Source organism: Suricata suricatta, chromosome 4 (genome assembly GCF_006229205.1).
Source record: "Suricata suricatta isolate VVHF042 chromosome 4, meerkat_22Aug2017_6uvM2_HiC, whole genome shotgun sequence".
NCBI classification, from domain to species: domain Eukaryota; kingdom Metazoa; phylum Chordata; class Mammalia; order Carnivora; family Herpestidae; genus Suricata; species Suricata suricatta.
The window spans coordinates 19,844,376-19,861,895 of record NC_043703.1 but is presented as its reverse complement, the minus strand read 5'-3'; the positions used below and the strand labels follow the sequence as shown (position 1 = coordinate 19,861,895).

The 17,520-nt window shown below is 33.9% G+C and overlaps 1 long non-coding RNA gene across 3 annotated transcripts in view; it reads right to left on the bottom strand.

The window, feature by feature from the left end:
* Positions 1-565: 565 nt before the first annotated feature.
* Positions 566-17,520, bottom strand: part of LOC115290464 — a 57,803-nt gene continuing 40,848 nt past the window's right edge. For all 3 annotated transcript variants that reach the window (XR_003908115.1, XR_003908116.1, XR_003908117.1), the window contains exon 3: positions 566-624. This is a non-coding gene — a long non-coding RNA (uncharacterized LOC115290464). The remainder of the gene's footprint in view (positions 625-17,520) is intronic.

Sequence of the window (17,520 nt, the reverse complement as noted above, 5' to 3'; positions counted from 1 at the left end):
GACAGAGATGTCTCTCCAAGTCTAGAGCAATAAGTTTTCTATCCTTTGCTAAGTAGCTTTGTGTGTGTATTGGGAATACTTTGAATGCTCTAGCCTTCATACGACTGTCTTTGTCTTCACTTGCTGCTTACACAGAGCCACAACGCCAGTCAAATGTATAAAATTTGGGGCCTTCTAGGTTTTCCTTGGGTATTTGCACACTCTTGCACATGCACATGGCCTTTTAGATGCCAACAAATAGGTTAGAGCTTTTCAACACTGCCTGTCATTGTATCATTTCCCAGGTCTTCCTTTAAAATTTTGGCTAGATTTTTTTGTTGTTGTTGTTTTGTTTTTTGTTCATTTGTTTCTATTGGTATCACAGGTTTAGGTAAATGGGATGTTAAACAATAGCCACCGATTTCTTTGACAAATAGCTGAAAGATGGGTTTTTTCTCATTGAGCAAGACTTGTTTAGGTCAAAGAACAGCACACTGCCATACAGATAAAATACTGACATAGCTCTGTTATGGGGCTTGTGAGAGAGCTCTAAACCTGCTCTACACGCCTCCTGCCTCAGTTTCTTCTTGGTTGTTGGTCTGCACAGCTACTAGTGTTAGGTTGATTTTCAGTGGTACCCTGGAGCTGGAAAGAGGAGGATAGGAATAGACGTTACAAATTACAAAGCTCAATGTTCATGATAAAATTCAGCTGTTTTTGTCTTGAATAAATGCTCATCAAATTGTTGCAAACTTTTGGTCAATTTCCAGAGTTATGAAAAAGTCAATTTAGACAATTTGTCTGTGTTCTCATTGGTTTATACAGGGGAATAGATTTTTAAAATATTTATTTATTTTTGAGAGAGACAGAGACAGAGAGAGAGAGGGTAGGGGGAGGAGCAGAGAGAGGGGTACAGAGGATCCAAAATGGGCTCTGTGCAGAGAGAAAATAGCCCGATGTGGAGCTCTAACTCATGAACCATGAGATCATGACCTGAACCAAAGTCAGATGCTTAACCAACTGAGCCACCCAGACACCCCAACAGAGGAGTAGATGTTAAGTTTTTATTCTACTTTATTCTACTGTTTCAGGAGTGTTTGGCCCCCTACACAATTTTCTTGGTCATGAACTCTATTTCAATGTTATATGTATATGTGTGTGTGTGTGTATATATATATGTACCTACTATCAATAGAACCTGAGCAAGACCCACATATCTTGCAAAATCACATAGGCTAAAATACACCTTCCAAAATCATGTTTCAAGTGGAGGGTATTCTTTCGTTGTAATGACAAGATTAGAGGTTAAGAAGCTTCCCATATTTCTCATAGAAGGAAATTGCAGAGGAATGAATTGAATCTAGTTGGATGACATGGAGATTTTGTTTCTGCCTTAATTGAATATAGTCATTAGAAAAATGAAATCTCTCTATTGGTTATCAGTGTTATTACAGTCATCAGTGCCAAGTTCTGCCCTTCTATGGTCCTATAATTTAGAAAGTCTCTTTTGTGCTTTTCATTATGGAAAAAGTGCTGTAAATCCTGGTATGTTAGTTGTCTCTTATGAACATAAGAGACGTTTGGTGAGTTATTTAAGAAGAGAATAAATTTAACATATTTTAGAAGGATATCAAATTTAACTTTTATCTATTTTTAAAGTTATTTTCCAATATTCAAATAGGACATATCCTTAATAATATTCACATAAGAGGTGTATTTATATTAAATCTTATATAATAATTACAATGAATGTTTTCAATATATTTTTCAGTCCCATCTCTCCCTTTGCTATTTTCACACCAATTTAATTTTCTTCCAAAAAGAGATATTCTCTTTAAAGTATTTTACTTTTATATATCACTTGTCTTTCCCTATTTGAATAAGAATCTCTCCTATGATTCTGAGCATTTTGATATGTTGTAGCTTTAGGCAAACACACATAAAAATGTAACTATTTTTAAGAAATGTTGCCTCAAAAATATAGCCTTATTATGTAGTCAATTATGGAACAGGCTTATTTATACTTCATTTGAGTTTAACTCCTGTCTTTGATATTTATAAGTTATACTTCGCTGCATAGTTGAGTTTGCATATTGTTTCCCTCCAGCTACTTCACTGTGATCACAAAATTAATTATATATGTACCAGCAGATGCCAACAATATACAACGGAAGAGTGTAGTAATAAATCTAAACTTGCTTGCCCAATGAAATTCTATTAAATATCATTTCATATTTACTCTTCCTTCCTAAAATACTTTTAAGCATAATCACATACACATAGTGTTGATATGTAAAATTACCAATTTAAATAAATGGGAGCATTTAATCTCTTTATTGATTTATTTTAATGTTGGAGTTAATATTAACTATGATTATTGGAGGAGACAAACAAGCCAAAATATTAAGAAGCTTCCTAAATTTGGGTGTCTGGGTGGCTCAGTCAGTTGAGCTTCTGACTCTATTTTGGTTCATGTCATGATCTCACAGTTTCGTGGGTTTAAGCACGGAGCCTACTTGGGATTCTCTCCTTCTCTTAGCCCCTCCCCTGCTCATGCTTTCTCTGTCTCTTTCAATACAAATGAAAAAACTTTTTAAAAAAGGTTCCTAAATTAATAATTGAAGAACCTTAAGTTTTTATACTTTATGTACTCCTGTATGAGGTTTCCAGTTACTACTTCAGAATATACACACACAATTGCAGAAATATCTGTCTACCTGTAAGTGATAAAAAGTGAACTCTTCATTCATGTATTCAAGGCATTGAATTTATATATATACATATATACACACACATATACATATGCAAATATTTTAGAACTGCACAAAAGTAACCACGTAGGAAGGAACTTACTACCATAATTTTAAAGTGAGAGTGCCCTAAAAAGGTGCTGTAAGATATCAAAGCTGTATATTTGTTTATATTTCATTATAATCATATGTTGAGTTTAGAATTTTATAATTATATACATATGCAAACACACACACACATATATCTGCCATTAGTACTAAGCTATTCCAAAATTTTTACCATAGATATCTATCTCTTTCTGCTGCACACACACAACAATTCACATTACTATTAATTTTTTGGAGTTCTAATTCATAAGTCATTTGTAGGTATTAGTGGATTTCTGCTTTGGGTAACTATATAATTAATTTTTCAAACCTAGATGATTTTAGAAGTGAAAAGAGGCATTATTAATAATCACATTAGGAAAATAGGGTGAAACTGGGGTACATAGCCACTCTTCAAATCCTCCAAACTTATAGATGGCTAAATTCACCCTTTCTTCCCTAAATTTCTGGATGACCTGATTAGGTGTCATTCCTCTTGTCAAAAACAAATTGCTCAACATAGCAATTGGATTTTATAACTCCCTTCAGTTACCGTTTTCTCTGATTAATAATCTGCTTGGAATATTTTAAACATTCACATGGCTTTGACTTCCCCCTTTCAAAGAATATTTTTATTCGTGAGTCTTATAAATTCTTTTAAAATGTACATCAAATTGTTTCTCTAGTTTGCTCAAAGATCTCCTTGTTTTCTCACTTCATTTTCACTAAAATCTACATTTCCTGGCATGACTCGGAAAACTCTGAGTGAACTTCCTGCTTGCCACCTTTCTGATCTCATTTCCCACCAAGCTTTTCCACTCTACCTGTATCCTGTATGTACTAGAGCCACAACAGCCTCTACGCTCTTCTTGAAACTGACTAAGGCACCTCATCGTCTTTGTACAAGCTGCCTTCCCTCCTTAACTGCTGTCCCGCAGCTGAATTTGACGGTGTTTTCTCGTTTCTCTCATTAGTGTTTGAGTGTCGTCTCCCCTGACAGGCTTCCTTCCTCTGACCATCATATGTTAAATAGCAGGTTCATCACTGTCCTCTTCACTGAGCTTTATTTTTCTTTATTACATTTGTCACAAGCTCATGCAGTATTAATATTACCTTTATTGCATATCTCCTCCTATTAGGATAACGACTACAAGACATGAATTCTTTAATTATTTCTCTCCACAGCTCACTCACAAATATATTTATTGAACTACTAATTGAATGAACAAGTCGAAAAACATAAGATTAAATATATAGGATCTTTCACATCTTTTTAATATTAATATATCACCACCTGCATTTAATCATATTCTTTGATTTGTCGAGTCTTATAGTTTGCACTGCACTCCTTTTGGAAGGCTCTTTTTTCTTATAATCCAGATACTACTTCTTCCCAGTCATTTCTCTTCTACAACTATCCTCTCCTATGCATCATCGCTTTCCTGTCTCTTCTGGATCAGTTTTACTAGTATAAAATCACAGTCTAGCATTTTCTTTAGAAAATAATTTCTTCTACCCTATGGCGAAGTCAAGATATCCTCGACTACTTTTACTAATATTCACAGAGGATTTTTCAGTATTTAATCTCAAATTGAGCTTATTCCCATAATTTTACCACCAACTGTACTTTTATCAGATTTACCATGGCTACGAAAGACCCCTGATTTCCAGTGTAAATTCTAATATTCAATCTTGTGGGACTAGACAGAAGAATTTAACACAGCTGACAGGTTTGTTCTCCTGAGAAGTGTCTTATCTTTTAAGATGTAATCTAGTCCCTTTCCTTACTAGTTATTCCTTTTCAAACTCTTTTTCTGAGTTTTCTCCACTAAGTGGTAGAGTGAATCAGATTTAATCATGAACTCTAATCTTTTTTCAAGTGATATATATGTCTTTAAAAACATATCTCTGTGTTCATATTCCTCACCCAACTGCCAACTTAATATATCCATTTGCTGAGGTATCTTAAACTTAGTAAATTTAAACCAAAGCTACTGACACGGCACTTTGCCCCTCCAAATTATTCCTTCCTTTGTGTTCTACATATCCACAGTGCCAATCTGGTTGCTCAAAGGACAAATATAGAATGATTCTTCATTTTTCAATTTATTTCACCACAATGTCAAGTATATCAGTAGGTTCTTAGGCTCTGTAGCCACAGGCTTTCAGTAGTTATCCAATTTTGTCTGTGATTCTCCTTTTTCAAATTATCATATTTAATCTTCCCAATATTACCATTTAAGTCTAATCTCAAATATTATTACATTACTAAATTCTCCAACTGATATCTTTCAAGTACCTTCTTCCATAACCCTCCATTGTACTAAGTTACATTTTCCCCATTGGAGTTATCAGTATCTAAATATATCATATTTAATTATGTGTTTATTTCATACTTTGGTTTTTTTCACACTGAAATATAAGCTTTCTGAAAGAAAAAACTTGTCCATATTATTCATTTCTATATCTCAACATCAATGACAGTCATTAAATAGTATGTTGTTAATAAATAAATAAAACTCTCAAGGTATCTTTTGTCTAGAAATATATTTCTCATGATAAACAGAGTACATAGCTACAGTTGGATTTGTTTGTTATATGTTTGTGGCCTGAAGGTTTGTTTGGGCATCGGGAACTGACGTCCTAGGTTGTGGGTACAGGTTTGTCTTGTGACATTAAACAAGTTATAGAACTTTACTCAGGCTTTCATGATGTCTACAATCATTCCAATAAACTTAAATGAAAATATTAAATATTACTAGCTCTCTTTTTACACAGGTATTTTAACAAACGTTTTCAAGCACAGATACAGAGAGAAAGCATGAAAGTTCTACTTTAATAAATGATAATCCTCTGATAAAGTATAAGGACTAAAAAAAAATCCGTGGACAATGAGAAAAAACCTCATTTTACTGGCCTTTGGCATACAATCTAAACAGTGTGACGAATGCATGTCCCTGCTGGATATGAGAGCTAATGACCAAACTATGATACCTGTCACCTTCTTTCATGTTTTTTTTCACCTAAATCATTATCTAGTCTTCTTAATAATAATATTCATTTTACATTATCCTACCTATTCACTTTGAAGAAAGACAGGAGTAAGTAAAAAAAGAAACTGCTTTTGGTTTACTACTGTGATTCTTTTCTCCCTTATATTTGGATTTGGAAGAAAGCATTTTAAGTTCAAGAATCATTTCTGTAGTTGGAAAAATAAGTGAGAGTAGGAGATTGAATAAAGAATAATAATGAAAATTTGTTAATAGCTTGAAACTGATTATATTTTATACTATCCTTTCATTATAAAATATTATAATTTAGTGATACACTCTAATAAATATTATTCATTTGCTTTTATAATAAAATATTTGTACAATGGCTAACTGTCATGACCTCATTAATTTAATAAAACACTTCAAATTTATTTTTACTTTGTGAAGGTCCTTGTATATAAACAATAAACAGTAAAAAGAATATTTACTAGGGTACACATTTATTTACATAGAGAATAACCGCAAAGTCAATCCAAAATAATACAAGAAGCTGGTAGACATGAATTACACATTCCTATTTCTTTTGTTGTTGTTTATTTGAGATTTGTTTCTTGTCACATTTCCAAAACTTCATTCCTCTTTAGTATTACCAGGGATGATAAAATTTTGGCTTTAATCAATTGCCTATTATAAATTAAGGGACTAAAAAGTACTTTTGTGTCATAATATTATTTTCCTGGCTTCACTAAATAAACACATTTAATTTTATGCATTGTTTCTATAATGCATTATTTTTTAAATTATATATGCATTATGTAAAGATGCAAAATAAAATTTAAAATATCCAATTTAAATGACAATATCAAAATGCTCTCATGAATAAATATAATGTGCTCAATAGTTTGCATATATTTTCAGAATAATCCTCACCATAACTTTGAGTTGCTGATAATGAAACTAATATTCAAATTGGTTAAATCATTTTCCTAAGGTCACACAGCAGGTACAATAAAATGAAAACAAGTAAGACTTAATCCTCTTGTAGAATTACATTGTAAATGTAGCATTGTAAGTAATGAGAGACTTAGACTTACTTCTAGTCAAACTCTCCTCAAGGACAGTTTTTTTTTCATTTCTGTAACTCTATTTTTAGTCCTTTGCCCTGACATGCACAATATCCATTTCATGAATGTTATTTGGATTTTAAAATCTCAATGCAATAACATATTATGCTTAGATGGATAATTATTTTTGTAAATCCTCCAAGTAAAGATCTGATATTATGGAATATTTACACAAGTACATTACAGAAATGTTTGGTAACAGACTACTGAGTGTGCAAAAAGATCTCAGAGTCCTTTGGAGATAAATATATATAAAACATGGGGCTCAACATAAATTCATTCGTGGAGATAAGTGAATGTCAGATTTGATGTCCAACTGGAGGAAACCTTGAGAAAGAAACTACTATGAAATGGGCATATTTAGAATTGAAAGCAAGGGATAGAGTGAAGCCAATATGATGGCCTTAAAAAGCAAAAGATTTTATTAAAATCAAGGAAGTAATATGTTATAAATTTCCTCGTATCTGTAATGTCTGAAAGCAAAGGAGTTTGATAAATCTTAGTCTCCAAAAAACAATAGAATTTTGTAGTCCATGAAATAAAATGTAAGAATCTATTGTAATATTACCCATATAGTCATTAACCAACACTCAAAACTAAATGCAACTAAAATAAATGGAAGAGGTTGAATAACACTATATTGCAACAAGGCTATAGACCTGCCTTCATATTAGTTAAGGTAGCTGACCATAAAGTGTTATTCTTCTTTTGGAATTAAATTTGATCAACTATTAAAGTGTGATTGTCCTAAAAAAGCACATTCAACTATTTTTGGTAGTATATATTAACAAAGGATAAATGCAGTGTGTTAAAAATTTCTTGGTAGTAAAATAGCCTGAGAACCTACCACACCCAGAAACTTGATGAACATAGAAAATTCACCACGAAGAGTGAAAAGGCACCCACGTTGGAGAGATAGGGTTCTGAGAAAACGCTAATTCTAACTTCATGTGCCGGAGAATTCGTTAAAAGGGTTAATGGTAGTCTGATAGGTTAAATTATTGTTCTCATTCCTCTTTCATTTGCAATAGTTTTATACACTCACACCTTTGCTAGGAACCTATGATGGCCAGAATGGCACAACCGAGATCATTAAATTCTTGGACGGGACCAAGTGAATTAAAATTATCCAATGTGTCGGTAATAGATGTAACATGAGCAGAGAGGCACATCCTTTTGTGTTCCAATTCCCTGTCAGAGGAAGAATATGTCCTGGGCCATTGCCCGTCCGCCTGTGCTGAGGATAACACACGTGAGGCAGGACTCAGAGTCTAGGTAACCCCTGATACAGGTGATATGTGCAGGGCAGATGTGAACCCAACGTGACCCCAGGGTCTAGTCAGCCACACCCATCAACAGACTAATGCTGATGGACAGATAAGAGACTGGTGGGCAGTTGTTTTAAGAAATTGAGTTTTGGGGTGGTTTATCACAAAGCATTATTGTAGCAAATGTTGATTATTATAGATAATAATTTTTAAAAATGAAAGGACATGTCATCAGATGAAATTTATAAAATTAAAAGAAAAATATTTAATAAAAGACATGATAAAAAGATCTTCACAAATATATCAGAAAAAGAATAAGATTATTTGTTTCCTCGATTGAGAATGCAGGAACTCTAATTACAGGATCGCAAAATTTCATCCTTTTATTTATATTTTATTTTCTATTTTTATTGTTTTGAAAGAAAGAAAAAGATTGAGTCGGGGAGTCAGGCAGAATTAAAGTGAGAGAATCTTAAGCAGGCTTGACACGCAGGGGAGAGTCCAATGTGGGGCTTGATCCCACCACCCCGGGATCATGACTTGAGTGGACGTCAAGAGTTGGATGCTTCACCAACTAAGCCACCAGGCACCCCCTCATCTTTTAGGTTTTTAATTTCATTAAAAAATTTCATTTACAAAATGTCAGTTTTTGCATTTGACATAATTATGCCTAATTTTAGAAGATAATGGGGACAATTTCAATTTTTAAAGAAATACTTTAATCAATATAAAAACTAAAAATGAATACAGTCAATTTAGAAAGAAAATATACCAATGTGTCAAGAATCTCTGGATCCCTAGTTATCTATAAATATGATATATTCTGGTTTATGTTTACTTTTCCCTCTCTTTCCACCTCTCCCTCCAACCCCAGCTCCCCTTCTGTCTCAGTCTCTGTCTCTGCCTGTCCTTCAACGTAGACCTTAAAAATGACCCCCAGTGACCTTTGCCATTGTATAATCACTCCCACACTGAGTGGGGATAGAACTGAGATTACTACGAGGTATTACCCCTTTGATTCTGTTACCTAATCTAACTGTTAAACCTAAATCTAACTGCTGGTTAAAGGCAGAGGGTTTCCTCAGGCTGGTGGCACAGTGGGAAGGCTGACAGATATAAGGCTTCAGGATTCCTGGGCCATTACCGGCTTTCCAGGTGGAGAAGACCATTTGCGGCAATCCGAGAACAGCTTTTTTAGAACTGGGAACAATGCTTGATGGAAAGCCAGGAAGGCAACAGTAACCTCAATCCTACAGCCACACCAGGCTGAATTCTTTCAACAGCTTGAAGAAACCCAAAACAGATTCTTCTCCAGAATTTCCAAAGAGGAGCCTCACCTACATGAAAATTTGATTTTGACCTTTTGAGACCCCAAACAAATAACCCGGTCAAATCTACTTGGAACTTCCCCTACAGAAATGTGAGCTAATAAATGGACATTACTGTTTAAAGCGTACAATTTATAGGCACAAAGGTGTGTGTGAAATCTAGTAAGTGCAATATATTAACTATTATTACTATCACCTATATATTTATTTCTGTAACCTAGATATGAGCATAATGTTTCATCTAGATGTCAGTTAGGAAGATTTAAGAGAGAATATTTACAGAGTTAGGCAACCATTTACTATAATTGATGTATTTATTTATTTATTTTTATTTTTTGTTTTTTAAAATGTTTATTTATTTGAGAGAGAGAGAGAGAGAGAGAGAGAGAGAGAGAGTGGATGAGGGGCATATAGAGAGGGAGACAGAATCCGAAACAGCCTCCAGGCTCCTAGAGGTCAGCACAGAGCCCGACGCAGGGCTTGAACCCACAAATTCTCAGATGATGACCTGAGCCCAGGTCAGATGCTTAACCTACTAAACCACCCAGGTGCCCCCCGTACTACAATCAATTTAGAACATTTTCATCACCTTCAGTAGAAACCTGGTACCCTTGAGCAGTCATCCCCTCTTCTTCAAACTTTCTCCCAGCACTCCTAGAAAAGCACAAATTTCCCTACTGTCTCTGTGGATTTACCTATTCTGAGCATTTATGTAAATTGAATCATAGTATGTAGTCCTTTGTGACTGGTGGGTTTTTCTTTTTTTTAGTATATTTGAGGTAGAATGTATCAGTACTTTATTCCATCTATGGTTGAATGATATTCTATTCTCCGAATATGCCACATTTATTTATACATTACTCTCTTGATGGATATTTGGGGTTTTCTTTCCACTTTTGGCTTGTCTGAATAATGCTGCTATGAATATTTGTGTACAAGTTCGTGTGTGGACAAATACTGTCAGTTCTTTACAATATGCATTTAGAAGTGAAATTGCTGGGTCACACGGTAACTCTGTTTAACCTTTTGAGGAAATGCTTGACTGTTTTCCAAAGGGACTGCACCTTTTTACACTTCCATCTGCATTGTTAGGGTTCCAATTTTTTTCAAATCTTCACCAACAGTTGTGATTTATCTGCATTTTTATTATGGCTATCCTAATGGGAATGAAATGGCATCTTCTTTTGGTTTTGACTTGCATTCCGCAGATGGCTAAGTATACTGAGCATTTCTTAAGCACTTTGAGGCTATTTGCATATCTTCACACCCTTGCAATTTTTATTTATTTATTTGATGTTTACTTATGTATGCTGAGAGAACAAAAGATGGTGGGATTGGGTCTTTGAACCCATGAAACCATGAGATCATGACTTGAACTGAAACCAAGAGTTGGATACTCAGCTAACTGAGCCATCCCATCCAGGTACCCCCCCCCAAATAATTTTAATGTTAGAGTGAAGCAAAGGTAAATATTTTCTGCAGCATCCAGCCAAAAATACTTCCCATATCAGAAATGTAGTAGATGAGAGTGCCATATAAGTGAGTAAAACTATCTAATGTCAAGTGAAAATTAAAACTCTAAAACTAATTGATAGTAGGAGTGTCTAGGTGACTCGGTTGGTTAAGCATCAAAGTCTTAGTTTCGGCTCAGATCATGGTCTCACGGTTTCATAGGTTTGAGCCCCCCCATCAGCCTCTGCACTGATAGTGTGGAGCCTGCTTGGGATTCTTTCTCTCCTGCTTTCTGTGCTCCGCCCTCACTCTCTCTGTCTCTCAAACTAAATAAACTTAAAAAAAATAAAATAAAATGAAGTGAGAGTAAATATTTCATTTGTAGAAGTTTCCATTTTTAATTGATGTGATATTAAGGAATTTACATTTTCTTGAGCCCAAAAGAAAAATCATCTTACAACTCATTTACTTAAATATGTGTTTTATTCTGATGAAAACTGAATTTGCATTCATTTTAAATATAATCTTCAGAAACATATAAAAAGATCAGAATCATTCAGATTTCACTAACTATTTACAGTTATATTTTATGCATTTATTTCTAATCTTTTATTTCTGGAATTTTTGAGGGTATGTCATGTGTATATATGTACATATATATATACAGACTTTTTGATACAGTTATTTATTTTCTTTAAGTATAATGTTGACTTAGAATTCTAATATTTTAATTCTTATTAGTTTTCTACATTTTTCACTTATTTTCTAATACTTTGAGCTCAATGTAAAATTATTTAGTTGCTGATCCTTTTTAATAGATCAACTTTAATAACTGCTACTAGTTTTATAATCATAATTAGTAACATTTATGTTTTATTACTAGATAATATTAATGAAAATTAAAAGAAAAATAAAAAAATGTGTATAGGCCCAATCAAGGAAGAATTAAATTAGAATCACTTGAAATTGTAGTTCACAGTAATTTATTCTATATATTTGTATTTCTGTGAGCATGTGTAGATGTATGTTCATATACAGAGAAATTCAGGTTATAAAAACATGTTATGTAAATTATTTTTATCTTCTCTTCTTCCATCTCAACATTTCCCATCGTAATCTTACTTCATAGACATGTTTTATTATCAGTTTTCCATTTTTGGATGTTAAATGCTCCCCCAACTTCTAGTTATTATCAACTCTGGACAGTTATACATCACCATATATGTCCATTTTCTTAGTAATATTAACTTAATGGAAATGTATGTCATAGCATTCTGACTCTTAGCTTTTTGCTCGGATGTATTTTCAATGTATTAATATTTCTGAGACTATGTCTCATTACATACACTAATAATGCTTTAATTATCTATTCTTCTGGGGATAAGATCAAACAGTGCCTCTAATTCTTGGCTAACAAATTAACATTGTAATAAGAATCCTTATTTCTTATGTTCTTATGTCCTTAAATGAGAATTTTCCAGCAAGATATAAATTAGAAAATTATTTTTAGATAATGGAGTGTATTTGCCTGGCCTGAAGTAGTCTCTAACTCCACTTTCAGTGCATAGTGTTCATATTACTGTATTCCCCATCACCATGAGGCATTGTCTAGTATATGACATTTCACCATTTTGTTGGAGATAAACTGAACCCATTATTGTTTTAATTTGCATGTCCTTAGTTACAAGGGAATTTGAGCACATTTTCATATACTTGTTCATATAATGTTTACCATTTTTTAAGTTTATTTATTGATTTTTGAGAGAGGGAGGAGGGAGAGAGATTAAGAGAGAGAGAGAGAGAGCGAGAGGCAGGCAGAGGGAGAGAGAGAGTCCCAAGCAGGCTCTGCACTGACAGCCAAGACATGGGGCTTCATCTCATGACTGTGAGATCAAGACCTGAGCTGAAATCAAGAGCCAGATGCTTAACAGACAGAGCCACCCAGGTGCCCCTATTGTTCTCCATTTATATCTGTAGGAGCTCCTACTTTTCTTCTGGGTTTTCAAGATTTTCTTGTACCTTATGGCTTTGCAGAATATGTTGATATATCTATTAAGCTAGTTTCCAATTTTATTGTCAGTCAACCATTGGACCTTTATTCTTCCATATATATTTTAAAAAGAAAAATATCATTTTTATTTTATTTTAGATGGAATATTGACATGAGGATTACTTGTCATAAATTATGACAATATTATATCCTCCCAAAGCATAGAATATCTTGGTATTTATTCAAATATTTTATGTATTTCAATTGAGTAACTACTCCACTGAGATCTGTTTATGTCACCCATTTATCTTCACAGAATTTCTCAGTTTCTCTGATATAATCACACTGCTGCTATGTGATTCTAATTTTTCAAAATACAATTAAAATACGGATTAGCTAAGTAACTTTCATCAAGTACAATGCTAGTAAATAATACATTCAGAATTTTTTAAAAAATATGTTTTATTTATTTTTGAGAGAGAGAAAGAGAGACAGCATGAGCAGGGGAGGGTCAGAGAAAGAGGGAGACACATAATCCAAAGACAGTCTCCAGGCTCTGAGCTAGCTGTCAGCATAGAGCCTGATGCTGGGCTCAAACTCATGAACCCTGAGATCATGAGCTGAGCCAAAGCCAGACGCTTAACCGACTGAGCCACCCAGGAGTCCCAATACATTCAGAATTTAAACCAACACAGTTCTCCTCCAGAATCTGTATCCTTACCTCCTGTGCTCTACTAACCTTCATGTCTTATGCAGAATATTCAATATATGGTAAGATCTTAGAAAAACACTATTTTCTGATGTTCAGATAATTTTTTTTAACAAAGAATAATTAACATATAGTGTTACATTAGTTTCAAATGTACAATATAATGATTTAATAATTCCAAACATTGCTTAGTGCTCCTCAGGATAAGTGAACTCAATCATTATCTGTTTCATCTATCCTTCCGCCCACCTCCCCTCTAGCAATTGCCAGTTTGTTCTCAATATTTTAAGAGTGTTGTTTTGTTTGTTTCATTTTTTCTTTGTTTGTTTTGTTTCTTAAATTCTATATAAGTGAAATTATATGGTAGTGGTCTTTCTCTGCTTCACTTAACATTATACCTTCTACTTCCATCCATGTTGTTGCAAATGACAAGATCTCATTCTTTTTATGGGTGAGTTAATTTCTATTGTATATTTATACCACATTTCATCTTTCCATTCATCTAAGGATGGACACTTAAATTGCTTTCATATCTTGGTTATTTTAAATAATACTGCAATCAACATGGAAGTGCATATATCACCTCAAAGTAGGGTTTTCATTTGCTTTGAGTAGATACCCAGTAGTGGAATTATTGGATCAGATGGTAATTCTATTTTTAAATATTTGAGAAACCTCTATACTGTTTTCTATAGTGGATGCACCAATTTGCATTCCCACCAACAGTGAGATTATTTTAAGTGCCTACCTGATTTGAAAAGTTAGCATGTTCACATCTTTACACTTAGTCAATAACTTATTAGACTAGTGTAACCATCTTAGTCATTGTGATAAACTGTTGTGTTTCTTTTTCTTGTTGCTAACACTTATTATTTATTGTGTTTTTGATTCTTGCCATTTTGAGAGGTATGTGGTGATATCTTATTATTGCTTAGACTTGCATTTCCCTGATGATCATAATGAGCATTTTTTTAAATGCGTCTGTTGGCCATGTATATGTTCTCTTTGAAAAATATCTATTCATGTCCTCTGCCCATTTTTTTTGTTAGATTATTTGTTTTTCTTAGTGTTAAGTTGTAGAAGTTCTTTATATACTTTAGATATATTTTTAAAATTTTTAAATTTGTTTTTTTGGGGGGAGGGCAGAGAGAGTGGGGGATAGAGCATCTGAAGCAGGCTCTGCACTGACAGCAGAAAGCCCAAGGCAGGCCTTGAACTCACAAACCACGATAACATGACCTGAGCCGAAGTCAGATGCTTAATGGACTGAGCTACCCAGGCACCCCTATATATCTTTTGGATATTAATCCCTTGTTAGGTGTATCATTTGCAATATATTCTCCTATTCAGTTTGTTGCTTTTCATTTGGTGGATGGTTTCCTTCACCACGTAAAAGCTTTTTATTTTGCTATAATCCCAAATGATTTAATTTTGCTTTTGTTTCTCTGGCCTGAGGAGATGTATCTAGAAAAAATGTTTCTATGGCTGATATCAAAGAAAGTGCTGCCTATGTTTTCTTCTAGTAGTTTCATAATTTCAAGCCTCATGCTTAGGTTTTTGAGGTTTGGATTATTTTAAGTTGCCTACTTGATAAAAATTAACATGTTCACTTCTATACATTTAATAAAGAAGTTATTAGACTCACGTAACCATCTTAGTCATTGTGATAAGCTGTTGTGTTATCTGGAATATTTGATATTTAAGGTTCTAAAGATGACCTTTGGGAAAGGCCAGGTCAAGTCGATCAGAAAGTAAAACACTGGAGTTGGTTAGGACAGATGAGCTTCGTCGCTATTTACATTTTCTTGAGTCAGAGTTGACCCCAGTCTTATGGAAGATTGAGCTTCTTCATTAATGTCACTTTATTTTCAGGTTGCTTATTCTATGAGGGACTAGTATTGCTTACTGTAAACCACTGGCCAGATAATTTATGTTAGTCTTTTTTTTCTAAAAATTTTTGATGTTGATTTTTGAGAGAGAGAGAGAGAGAGAGAGCAGAAGAGAGACAGAGAGAGAGGGAGACAGGATCTGAAGCAGGCTTCAGGCTCTGAGCTATTGGCACAGAATCAAATGTGGGGCTCAGATTCACAGACTATGAGATAATGACCTGAGCCCACATCAGACCTTAATCGATTGAGCCACCCAGGCACCCCTCCATATTTCTTTGTATCTACACATAGACATATTGCAATCAAAATGCAATCAAAATGGATTATCCTTAAAAGAAATCTACCATAAGCCTAGGATATTTAGCATACTTGGATAATGATCAGTGAAATGGATTTTTGGAAAAAAACCACTTGAACTCAAAGAAATGGCAGTAGCTTGTATTAACAAATAATAACTAATCTCCTTGCTTGTAAAAACCGTAATAATGTCTTCTTCTTGATATAGTGCTTCAGGATGTTTTGTTTGATTGGTTGGTTGACACAGAGTACTATGTGTATATAATCTGTGATGGTGATTTGAGTGTCTAAAAAATGTTAAAAATTGCCTTCAGCACTGGATCAGATGAGGCATGCAGTTGGTCACCAGTTGTTGCCTTTGAATAATCAGTGTGTGAACTACATTTTGTTCTAATGTAGAACACACACAGCTGATGCTCTGTCAGCACTGGTCCTGAAGCATAACTGACCTACAGTTCAAAATAATGCCTAACACAGTAAAAAAATATCTCCTCTAGAATGGGTTTCAGTGATAAATAAAAACTATGTAGAGTAGTTTCCCTTATATTTGGCACACAGGACAGGCCAGGAGTTGACTCATATTCTGCACTTCAGTGGATTTATTAAACTCTAAAGGGAAATACCTACTACCATGACCAAATGATGGCAATTGCTCTTCATACTGTGTCATCTATATTATAAAATGTCTTATAGCATCATTTGAAAAAGACATGTTAGCAAACATACATTGTTCTTTCTCTCATAGAACACATTTTGACATTGATGTTGTGTTTGGTGTTGTAAATGTCTTGATAATACCATTACATGTGCATATCTTTTCTATATAAGGGCATCAATTGAAGGCTGCCTCTTTGGTTTTGTTTAATTTTCTATGTTTAGCCTATTTTGTTTTTTAGTGAAAAACCCTAATATATTCAAGGGAAATATTTCATATATATATATATATATATATATATATATATTTCAATTATACATATATAATTAAATTTGCCACTATGTGTAAAAAGAAAATTAAAGTTTTCATGGCCTCATTGCTTTAATCTGACAGAATCTGATAACAGAAGCCACCATGTAAATTAAGGACAAAGAGATTTTTTAAGCATTAAAATCCCAGTCAATCGTTTTCCCATAGCTCTGTGTGGAAGAGTCATACTTGCTGATTTGTCTCTGTACAGATAAAAACTTCTGTACACCGTCCTTTTTGTTAAAGTTCATTTATTTATTTTAAGAGAGAGAGAATGCGTGCACATAGGTGGGAGAGGAGCAGACACAGAGGGAGAGAGAGAGGATCCCAAGCACCCACTGCCCAAAGCCTAATTCGGGGCTTGATCTCACAAACAGTTGAGATCCTGACCTGAGCCAAAACCAAGACTTATATGCTAACCCACTGAACCACACAGGATCATATAATGCTATTCTGTTGTATCACTACACAATGTATCACCATCATCTTTGGAATATTAATCCAGTTAAGGGGAATGAAGATATAATATCCCACTAAAATAAAACTTAAGACACAAAAGGTAGTACACAATTGATGTGTGAAGATAGAATCACTTTAGAATCACTTTACCCTGTTCATTAAATTTCCTTCAGGCAGAGTACTAAACTCTCCTTTGTGGTATGTTTAAAAGCATAACAAAAGCTTTTACTA